The sequence below is a fragment of the Impatiens glandulifera genome, chromosome 3 (genome assembly GCF_907164915.1).
Source record: "Impatiens glandulifera chromosome 3, dImpGla2.1, whole genome shotgun sequence".
Lineage (NCBI taxonomy): Eukaryota > Viridiplantae > Streptophyta > Magnoliopsida > Ericales > Balsaminaceae > Impatiens > Impatiens glandulifera.
This window is the reverse complement of record NC_061864.1, coordinates 3,872,725-3,885,610: the sequence shown is the minus strand read 5'-3', so window position 1 is coordinate 3,885,610 and position 12,886 is coordinate 3,872,725. Positions and strand designations below refer to the sequence as shown.

At 24.6% G+C, this 12,886-nt stretch overlaps 1 non-coding gene across 1 annotated transcript; it reads left to right on the top strand.

Moving 5' to 3' along the window:
- Positions 1-1,363: 1,363 nt before the first annotated feature.
- Positions 1,364-1,435, top strand: TRNAH-GUG. Its single transcript has one exon. It is a non-coding gene; the product is annotated as a tRNA-His (tRNA).
- The last annotated feature ends 11,451 nt before the right edge of the window (positions 1,436-12,886 follow it).

The window sequence follows — 12,886 nt, the reverse complement described above, 5'->3', positions numbered from 1 at the left end:
AATATTTTTTAATTTTTAATTTTAATTTTATCATTATATATTGTTACTCTAAGTTTTTTTTATCAAAGAATATATATATATATATATATATATATATATATATATATATATATATATATATTTAGCACCTCTTCAAAATTATCCCAATTATCATTTTTTTTTAAATTACCTGTTTTTTCATTAACCCCACCCCAATAAAATCTCTATTTATAATCAATTCAATAACCAATATAATCAATGAATTCTGAATGGCTTTAATAACCCTAATCCATTGCTAGATTCCTCAGAAAAGTCAAGTTGTCATGGGAAGAATCTGAATTCTTGTCAGACCTGTCAATTCTTGACTTTTCTTCTAAACCAATGAAATATTGCATCAGAACAAAATCAGAGAGATAAAGAAGAAGCAGACAATTAAATAAACAAATGTTTTGGAACTTGGAGCTAGTTGAATATTTGACGACTTATATAAGATTTTTATTAAGTTTTTTTTTTTTTTTTAAGAAATATTATTCTATAAAACAAAGAAAATAGAAAATAAGTTATTTAGATTTTTTTTTAATTATATATATAGATTAAGAAATTATGTTTGGAACTTCAATATGATACATTTAATAATTAGATTGGAAGAACAAATATTAAGGATTATTATAAGTCAATATTTTCTAACCAAGCATTTTGAAACAAGGGATAGCCTTAGCTGTCTTTACTGATGATTCTAAAGTTGAAAAGAGATACATAGGATAAGAGTATCTTTTTCAGCTTTCTCAAAATTCTCACTTTATAAACAATAAAAAGTAGGTCACAAATTAATAAAGAGGAGATTTTATATATCTCTGTGTGTATGGAGAGCTCGATAAAAATAAATAAAAAGGAGGAATCAAATCTAAAAGGAACAATCAGCAGTAATAAAGTATATATAAATATAAATATGCATGCAGAATTGCAGATTGCAGAAAATAATAAAGACGAGAATATTGAAGGCATAGAATTGGCTAATTTATTCTGATCATGTGATCTCTTTAATGCACCAAAAGTAGACCTCTCCTCCTATATTTATATATGCTTTCTAGCTTTAGCTATAGCTACCTAGCCTGCCTGCCTGCCTGCCTGCTGCTTGTTTCCTTGTCTCTAACTTTATTTTTTTTCAAAAAATTTGACCTCAAATAAAGATAAAAAATTAAAAAACTTGTAAATTTTATTTTTAAGTTGGGCTTGGGTGTAAACTGTAAAGACACAAGACACTGAACAACACAATAGTTTTCTCATTTCCAGATATCTCGGCATGACAACATAAGTGCATTGACACATATTAGTATGATCAAAGACGGGTTTAAAATTTGTAAATATATTATATCAAACAAATGTGGCTGTAGTTTAGTGGTAAGAATTCCACGTTGTGGCCGTGGAGACCTGGGCTCGAATCCCAGCAGCCACACATTATTGTTTTATTAAAAAAATATTGTTTTGTCGTGAAAAAACAATGAAATGTTTATAATCTAAGGTTGTTATTGCATTCAATTTGAACTTATTTCTAATTAAATGTGTTATACAAATGATATATGTATATATAGATATGTAAAATACAAGAGAAGGGACAAGGAATGTAAAAGTAAGTTAAAGAAAGTACAAAAATCTAGTTGTCAAAGATATGTCTTGTAACCGTTACAAGTTACAAAATCAAGATAGAGATAAACCACAAAAGATGTTTGTACTTAAAGATCAATCCTTCTTCTATCAAACAAATCTACCCAACTCACTAATATTTATTTGATTTCACACTCTTTCTAACACCTTCTTTTATATGAAATTTATTCATTATTTTGTTTGATCAAAAAATGAATTTTATTTCAGTTAGATCATCAAAATATCATTAATATAATTTATATATATATATCTAAATCCTATAAATAAGAATGATAAATAATTATTTAATACTTTAAGTAATTAACCACTTATAGACATCAATCAGCTCAAGTAAAAAAAATGTTTAAATTTGAAAGGTTGATAACTTCAAATTGAATCTATTTAAAGAAATACTTTAATTAATTGAAGTTGTTTTATTTTAAAAAAAAAGAAGATGATTGAATTAAGTTTAAATAATCAACATCAAAACTATACATAAAAATATAATATTAATTTTCTTTATTCTTGTTTGGTTTCCAAGTATGAGATGCCATGAACTATTAAAGTCCAATAATACAAATCACAAGAAGCCAAAACTCGAAGCCCAATAAAGATTTTAAGAAAGTAAAATTACCAAACAATCAAAAGACTAAATACTCAAACAATGTCCCAAACAAAACAACGTTCCATACCTAGGTTTCATGTTTGAATAGTTTATTTATTATATAATCCTAACAAAAAGAAAAAGTGATTATATATATGTAAACCATTAGAAAATACTACTGTTTTATTTAGGTCTTTCCGAGATACATTACAAGTTTGAAAACAAAATTTAATAAGAGATGAAAATATATATTTCCTTATACAACTTTAAAGTGTTTATTTATTAAAAAAATATATATTGTAGTGCGCAAATTATAAATAAAAGAGAGAAAAATGAACAGTATAATGTGTTATCTAGTTATAATATATTTAGTTTCTCCTGGTTTATCATGAGTCCACTCATATGTAGTTATAGTTAATCGTAATTAAGTTAACAAAGGGAGATTTTATTTTGATTTATTATTATTATTATTATAATAAGTGTTTTAGTCTGTTATGTAAATTTAATTATGATAAATAATTTATATTATAACTTAATTAGTATTATTTTTGTGAGTGTTTCTCAATCATTTTAAACAGATAATATTTTGTATTAATTAAAAAACTGTCAAACCTTATTAACTTAAATCAATCAAAATATATAGCATTAGTAAATCAAAAGTTAAGAGATGACATTTGTATATATTATTAATGCATGATATAAGACCGGCTTTAATATATATATTTTTTCATAGGGTTTATCAAAGAGTTGTATAAAAAAAAATTAAAAATATATTTTTCTTAAGTTTTTTCATTAAACTTATATATAAAGAAATAGCTAACAAATTAAGTTAAAATATTTTTGTTAATTTTAATATTAAATTATTATATATTTTTATATTATTTTAAAAATATTAGAAAGAATTTTGAAAAATAAAGTTACAACTCATTGTAAAGATAGTTGCATTCATAAATTACATTTTTGTTAATATTAGAAAGATAGTTGCTCACAATAAAAAAATTGTTATTATTTTAAACTGAACAAATTAATATTTTTTTAATTGTTAACACATTTTTCTCAACTAGTCAAAATATTAATGCTGACACAACTTCAGATCATATTTCAACTAGTTCTAAATTAGTGTTGCTAATTACATTCTATTTTATTAACTGTAAATTTAATTGAATAATATATACAAAAATATCAATTATTTTAAAAATCTAAATGTAATTTTAGTTATTATTAAAATGGCATTGTTTAAAAAAAAAATTGAAGTCTAAGAATTTTAGTTGCAATGTCCCTAAATGTGTTTGAAAATAAATTAAGTTTTAACTAATAAATTTTATTAAAATTTTTTCTTACAACTTATTTTTTTAATGTTTGTTGTAATTCTTTAATTGATAAGTTAGTTGTTAATTTATTTATTTTTTAATTAATAAAACAGTCAAACATTTGTATACATGTCAAATGTTAATAAAAATCGTTTATTCCAACCATACAAAAATTCACATTAACAAATATTCCATACAAACACAGCCCAAAAAAAAAGTTGTGTAAGACAAGTGACACTTAAAATTCAAATTGCAATCAACTAAATATATATTGTTAACTTAAAAATATAAAATAATTTTACAAGGACATTTTAAAAATATATTTTAACTAATGCTGTAAAGAAAATTGTCTTTACAACACGATTTTGCTAAACTAAATAGTCGAAAATACTTTTATTTTATTTATTGAAGTTGCTAATATTATAACATTAGTTATAAATTTTAATTTTAACTAATTTTGGACACCAATTACCAACTAGTTTTGAACTCTAATGTCTAATTTTACAATGAGTAATATTAGATTGTATTACAAAATACAAATTGATTATACAACAAATTTTACAATATTTTTAAAAACACTAGTTACAATATTAGTTGATATCTTAAATTGCAAATATATATATATTAACTTTTACACTCACTAAGTTTTATCATTACTAAAATCCATTAATTAGTTACCAACTAATTAATTTACAACATGAATTATTTCCATATCTTGTTAATGAATGAATCTGCTATATATGATTGTCGTCCTATTCACATTATTAATTATTGGCTGTCCTTTGCTTATATAATTGTTTCCAAATTATTGCAGTACTGGAATTTATGCCTATCCATTAGCTACTATATATCATAATTGATTAAATACTCATTGAATATATAAGTCATTATCATGTGGGCATAATTCAATTCTCATTATTTTGACAAAAACCTAACCAGCTAGCTCTTTCACTTAATTTGTGCTTCAATTATCTCTCTATCATACACCCTATTGTGTACTATATAATAATAAACTATAGTTAGGAAAATTCAAGTATTATGAAAAAATGCATTTCTTTATTTTTCTACTTTTGATCTCTTATGCATGCACTCATGACTCTTGCCATTTGTTTGTAGTTGCTTAATTAATTAATTAATTAATAGTAGTATTATTCATTTTAATTATCAATCATAGGGATTTATTAAGAAAAGATAATTTTTTATTTTATTTTATTAAAATATTAATGAATTAAAGAAAATTCATAATGAAATTATTTAAAAAGTAGTTTAATTTTTTTCATAATTATTATTATATTCTAAAAAATTATCAAAAAAAAATATAAATGATTTTGTTGATATAGTATAAAAAGTGTAATTAAATTGTATAGAACATTTTAATAAAAAAATGGACGAAAAAATATATATTTTTTGATATATATATATATATATATATATATATATATATATATATTTAATTAAAAAAATTAGCACAACCATTATAATCTTTATCATCCTGGCTTCTAGCTTTTTTAAAGGCGTTTTTTTAGAATTGAATATGATTTTTGATTTTTTAAGTAAATGAAAAGAACAAGAAAATAGTTAATTTATTTTGATAGCATTAAAAAGTTTTTGAAGAGTATAGATTCATTGTATAATATTATGAGATTTGGTTTACTTTAATTGTAGCAAGACAAACTGAGTGCACGAGTCATCAAGGATAAATACAATCTATTTACCAACATAATTAGTACTTGATTGATGATTTTAAATAAATGTGATCATAGTTGAGTCTAATTTCTTTATCAGTGGGGACGAAACAAGGATTAATTCATTTTTGGAAGTGACGTCTATGACATAACCATACATTGTTTGATTGTCTTTATCCAAAATTATATTTGAATATTGCAATCAAATACATGAAGCTTAAATTATTTGTGAATATAATTAATTCAATCTCAAAGCTTAAATTAACTCACAGTTTTATGCTTATAAGCCAATTAGCCTTCAACTCAACAATGACTTTTTTTAATTGGAAAATTTAGATATTAATGCAAAACTCTTATATATATTTTTGTCTATCCAATTAGTTTATAAAATCAAATAATGGTGCTAGAGAATAATTTGTTTTCAATATGCAACTTTACATAAGTACCCAACCAAAACCTTCCAAAAATCTTTAATTAAACTCATGGACATAACACATTTTGTATTTAAAAAAGCTTCCTAATCTAAAAAAAATCTTGGACACTAACATCAAACATTTATAACTTAACATCATTATATATACCTTTAAATATTAATTAAATTTGGTTTAAAATATGAGTAATCATACATTATTATATTTTATGCACCTTGAGTTCAGCATGTAGATGAAAAGTCAAGGCTATGACGATAGGCTATAGATTAAGCACGGCAAGTGGCTATAGACAATGACATCTTTGAATTTTGCACAAAAAAGAATTGTATTGTTATATCTAAAGTGGATGTTAATAAGATTTGATTTATTTTTAAATCAAATTAATTATTGAAACATAATAAATTATATGTATGTGGTCATTTATACCACTAGCAGTCAAAGTTTGTGATTTTTGTTGAGATGTCCACAGAAAAAGGTCATATAAGGAAACAAAAAAAATGCTGAAATTATGTAATTCAACATGCATGTTAAATTTTATCCCCATTTATTTAATTAGTAGAAAAATAAGAAGAAATGATTAAATAGTTATTTGATATATAGTTTTTGTCTAAATCTCAATAGAGGAATTAGTTTTCTCCTCATAATCCTAATTATATTGGATGTATTAAAATTAAACTATATATAAATGCAATTATATTACTAATTATTATATGCATAAAAAAAAAATTAAAGCTATTGTCCATGAAGATAATTGAGTGATGATTTGTCAATTGTGTCAAATTATTGTGGATTTGCTTATTTACAAAATCTTTGAGTTACATCATTATTAGACTTGAAAATGATGTGATAATTGGAATTACCCATATTCGGATTCCAATATCAATGTTTAAATGGAAAAATATTTATAATGTTTTTTTTAAAGACATTTTCTTGTCATATTTATTTATATGAGAATATTTTGAAATGTGTCTTGATTATATATATTTATACATTTAATATTTATTTTCATTATAATTATAATTCTACTTCAACTCTTGTTTAGACAATTATTGGCCAATTGGAATATATAATTGTGGATTGAGGAATGACTTTGTTGACAATTTGACCGTGATTATGAATTAAGACGATAAGTTTTCTCAACTTTGGGATAACAATATCAATACGGTGATTGATCATTAATTCAGTGATATTTTTTAAGTCTTTTCAATTTGATTGACATAGGGAGGTGATATGACTTGAAAATAACAACAGAAATAAGTTCAACATAAATTTTAAGTCTGGCTTTTTTTACTACTCTTACTCTTGCGGATGAGCAACACTGTCGGTTCTGTTAGATACAATGTGGATTTTCTTGATGAGAATGAAAGAAAGTAAAGATTTGAGGTTACTCTTGTCCGCCTCTTATGTTTTTGAAGCATGAAATGTGTTTATTGGTCTGTCTCGTATTTTTGGTTTTTATTGTTTTGGTTTGTAGTCGGTTTATTCCGGTTTAATGAATGACTTGTGGTTGTTTATTAGGTGTGAGAGTCGTCCATGAACATGTTTTATGGGTGGCTTTTTGTTTTTGTCTTTGGGCTTTCGTTTTTAGCATCGTCGGGATTGACTAATCAGGTTTTGCTGGTGTTTTTCGCAAACCGTTGTTATTCTTTTATTATTTTAAAGAAATGAATTTTCTTAAAAAAAGAAGAAGAAGAGGAAGGGTGGTACATTTTTTCTTTATAAACTGAGTGATATTTGTTTACATGTTTATAAACGTGGTATAAGTTCAAGAACAAAAATATTTGTTGTGATTTACAAAAACACGATTCCCTCAATCACATGAGCTATCTCGAGACAAGACGTTTTTGAAGGCCTTCAATACTGTTGGCCTTGAAATCTCCTAAACGAGTGAAATAGACATAAAAATCAGTATTAACATGATTGAATAAAACAACTCATATTAAAGTTAGAAAATATCAAAAAATAAAGAAGAGGGTAAAACCAAAATGGAAAAGATCAAGACAATATATGTCATCATCTTTGTGGGGACGTGATGGTCTTTATTTTATTTTGGCTCTTTAATATGTATTTTCCATGTCAATTTGATTAGTTGCTTTCCATGAAGAAAGACATGACTCATGAGATTTTTTTTTAGCATTGGTCAACCTCAAACACTAAACAAACATTACAATGCAATGAATTATGAACTAATTATTAAGCAATTACACATACAATATTATGAGATAACATACCACAAAATAAAACTATATAGTATTATATCAAGATATCACGAAATTATAAAAAACTGAAATCAATACAAGTAGTAAGAATTCAAATCAATATTGATGATCATAATTCTCTAAGTGCTAAGATACAACTTCTTTTAGTAAAATACTTGACTTAGCTTTTGTATTTTTATTTTATTATATAATGGTGACAAAAAGAAAATGAAGTTACTACAACTGGATAAATTTGTATGTGAGTATTTAATTTTATATTGAAAAAATTATATATGATGTAATATATAAATATTTTTTTAAATGAGAAACAAATTGACTAATTATTCATGACAGCTGATATAGAAATAGGGATATAAATTTTCTTGCTCACCACTAAATTTACATATATTTTCAACATTTAATTTTTAAATAAAATTATTTTCCATTAAATCACAAATACCGTGAGATTATAGGCTACCGTCTAATATTCTTACAATAATAAATAAGAGATGATTTAAAAAATAACTAACAATTCCAATTAACTAGTGCCTCAATTTCATTTTTGTATTAAATTCTTATTTTCTTATGCATTAAATGCACCTAACTAATTATATATATATATATATATATATATGGTTATTATATATATATACTTGTACTACCTAACTAATAAATAAATATTATAAATGTCTTTTTTTAAAATGGTGCATTATTATGAGAAATCAAATTTATTTAAGCACAATAAAAATAAATATTATTTTATTAAATTTAACTAAATTCAATTACACTATTACAACTGATTTATTTTTCAAGCTAAAGAAGTTACGCATGTTGTTTTCTTTGGTTTATTATTTGATTTTATAATAATAAGTTTTTATTTGCTCTCATACTTTGCAAAATATTATCTTGGTTTAATTTTAAAATTAATTATATAGATATAATAGTAATATTTAAGTATGTTATAAAATTTTAGTTGTCCAACTCTAAACTGTTAAAGTTAAAGTATAAGTCATGATTGTGTAATAAAATAAAACAAATAAAAATACACTAGCTCTAAATATTCAATGAAACACACGTACAAGAAACATAACAAATCAATAACTTTCATAATCATAACTCAAGACAAGTTACCAAAATTGAACTCAAAATCAACCTAAAAAACAACACTTATTTTTGAAGATTCCTCTAGAGAAAAGTGGTCCAATATCAAATTAAGATAATTAACTGGAATTAAACCATTTCTTATCAATCAAAATAATCTATAATATATATGCAATGCTCAATTTAGGTCTAGCTAGCTAGCAAAAGTTGTTGAATATTCAAAGAATTTTGCATAACCTAATTAAAAGTATGTACGAAGCCTATTAATTAAATTATTAAGCATATATATATACTTACACAATATCTTTAATTACATGTAATAATTGAAATAAAGCACGGATCACATGTCATTGTACACTAGATTTGGACTGTAAATTTTGCATGTATTAAGTAAAACCGGTTATATGCAAGGCAGGCAGGCCCACAAGTACGAAAACAAATGCATGTTACGAGATGAATAAAATTTAAAGTCATAACAACTTATAAAGAGAAGACAATCCACATACGTAGAGCTTGAAAGGGACAAGTCATGACCTAATTAATTTTATTTTACCATAGATAAAATATTATAAACTAACTAGCTAGAATCTCACGTTTATCTTAATTCTTAGAAAACAAAAGTCTATCTACTCGATCTAATGATAGGGATCGGACTAGGGAAGGCTACAAGACGAAACATATATATGATCATCTGTGATCGATAAAGGAGAATCTTCAGAAGATCTTTCTTTCTTTCTTTCTTTGAATGCAAAAATATTATTCTTTCATATAATTATATATATATATATATATATATATATATATGTGTAAATGTAAATGTAATGGGATCGATGAGAACAGTACTTATGGCTTTCAATTATTGGATGTTTAATTTGATGGTTAGCTAGGGAGGGCTCTCACCGTCCATGGACCAGCTTGAAAACGAACTAGCCAGCCAGCTAAGCCAATTAATTAATATATATTTAAATTTTCAATATATATAAACCGTATATATATACGTACAAACTAATTTCATTTTCTCTCCTTTTAATTTGTTAGGTGGTGCATAGACATCATCGATCGATCATCAACCTCATGATTGATAATCCATTCATCCCCATCTATCATCATTAGCATTGATCACGAATACTACGTACATCCATCCAATCGATCCTATATTCAATTTCATCATTGTGCGTGACTAATTAATTAATTAATATTAGATCCTAGCTATGAGAATAAGATCCACACGTACGTATTTCGAAAGATTGAAATGGAGATGATTTTTTTACAAGGATGATATAAATGTTGAAAGGATATTTGCACCTAGCACAGTACCATGGTTGGTCAAATTTTGAATATTTGGAAGACGACACACATGGGTCATGAACTATTGATGCTTATTTATTCTAACCTAATTTCTTCGTTATTTGGGCTGTTTTTTTATTTTTATCATAATTCTTTTTTTTTTGACTTGAGTCTGTCAGACGACAAGTTCTACGACTTGTTAAATTGTTAGGTGTGTTTGCGGGCTATGTGTTTAACCCGCAGGAATTAGTCACACTCCCTAAGAGGAGCGGAACCATCGTTCTCAAAAAAAAAAAAAAAAAAACTCTTGTTTATTTTAAAGAGAAAAACCATTGAGAATGTTACAAAAATATATGCATGGTAAATATCAATAATAATAATAATAATAATAAAAATAAAAGTTGGAAATCCTTTAGTTTTTCTCATAAATGATTCATAAATTCGTTGACTCCAGAAAGAATTTTTTTGATAAAAATGCAAAACAAATTCAATGTTCATAATTAAATGAATTCTCATTTCAACGTTAATAACATAATTCTCTTCATACAAAAAGAAAATTATGAAAAAAAAAATGAAATCATGATATGCATCAAACGGTTTATGTGTTCTAAGAGAATGTGTAGTCAAATTAACTTACAAGTATTTGCTACATGAATGAAATGGTGAATCATATATATATATATATATATATATATATATATATATATATATATATATATATATATATATATATATATATAGTGAGGGTTTCTTAATTCAAGGTAAAAAGCTTATGTCTTACCCCTTATACACCCGGTCAAATCTGCATGAAAATAATTGTGACCAAACCACACATTTTGGTGTATATGTGAAATCACAGCAACCAGTGTCACGTTTTCTTATTTCTTAACCTAACGGTATAATTAAGGAGCAATTGTGGGTCTCATGCTTAGAATGGTCTAGATGATGATGACAATGAGTGAAACTTTGCCTCACGTTTTTCTTGTTGCTTAATTAACGGTATAATAAGGAGCAATTAGGGGCCAAGTAATTGTAAGCTGGGAATCTTGGAAATTCTTAGAATAGTCTAGATGATGATGATAGCCACATGCAGTTAATTAAGAGAAAACCTAGTGTGACCAATAAAAATGACTAAAGTCAATTTTAAAATCAAATCTCCATCAAGTCGGTAGAAAAAAAAAATACTACTCTTTTGAGGATTATAATTAAGGAAAAATAAATGAATTTATAAAAGGGTCGGTTTAATTTGTATGTTTCCATTTGGAATGATTTGGATTTGAATCCTTAGACATTTATTGTCTTTTGGATTATGTGGACTCTCAATATCTCTTAGTTTTATATTTTGAATAATATATCTGTCATGAATTATTATAATTATTTTATTGTTGTATTTAAACACACTAATAAATGGGCAATACGAGTGTTACCAACACGCATAATTCATACCACAGTTAATTTTACCCTCTTTAGATCTTTCAACCAATGGTGAAATAGACTTTAACTAAACTTATTATTCTCTTTAAGTGTAATTAATGATTTAAATTCTAATTTTTAATTTTATAATTGATGCTAACGGTAACAATCCAGCCTCAGCCAATGAGAAAGTATCTAACCTCGCAATAGTACTATAATTAGAAATAGACATCAAAATTAGACGGAAAATAGTATAATTATAAATATAAATAAATATTATCTAGTCACTGAGTCATCAAAATTATTAAAACAGTATACTAACAACTTACAAAGTGATAAGACCGACAAAAACAGATAAAAACATAAATTGGACTTGTTTGACATATGAATTTATTTTGATTAATCTGAATTATTTAAAAAATAATAATTTATGATAATTTTAAGAAAATTGATATATATATTTTTTTTATTAAAATACTTAAAAGAGTATTAATATATAATAATAAAATAATATAATTTTTTTTAAAATAAAGAATATTTTAATAATTTAATTAATAAATTTAATAATGTAATGGATGAGAGTAAAATAATGTTTTTATTTAAGCGGACTTATTTAAATAACTCAGATATAATTGTAAGTCATAGTAAATGATGACCCCTAGAACCTGTATATATAAATCATACATACAAAGTGAAAACAAAATGCTAAAATAGAATGACGTCTTGATTCGAATATTAATTAATTGACTACCTTAATGATACTAGGTTGTAAGGGATTTAGTGACTCAATTAAACCCGCAGCAAAAATCAAAATCGATAAAAATAAAATAAAAAAAATAACTCACCCACTAACTGAACTGAATCATTATCTTCTTGTAATTAATATTTGTTCATATATGCCAGCAGCAGCAGCATGTAGCAGCTGTCACAAATTATAAAATCTAATTAATTTAATAAATGATTGTGATAAAAAATAAATGAATATTTTATTTACATGTCTTTCCATTGATTCGATCTGTTTCACAAAAAATATTATAATGATTTAATTAAATATATATATATATATATATTCATGAATTATTGAAGCATAAAGAGACCAAAAATGGAAATAGGTAAAGAACAAACAAAAGCATTAATGTCTTGTTGGTGTCAGCTATAACTACTTATAAGACTTGTCGGTTATTACTAGCAATGTTTCTATATATGCCTTCACAAATTCCTATCCTATCTCTAA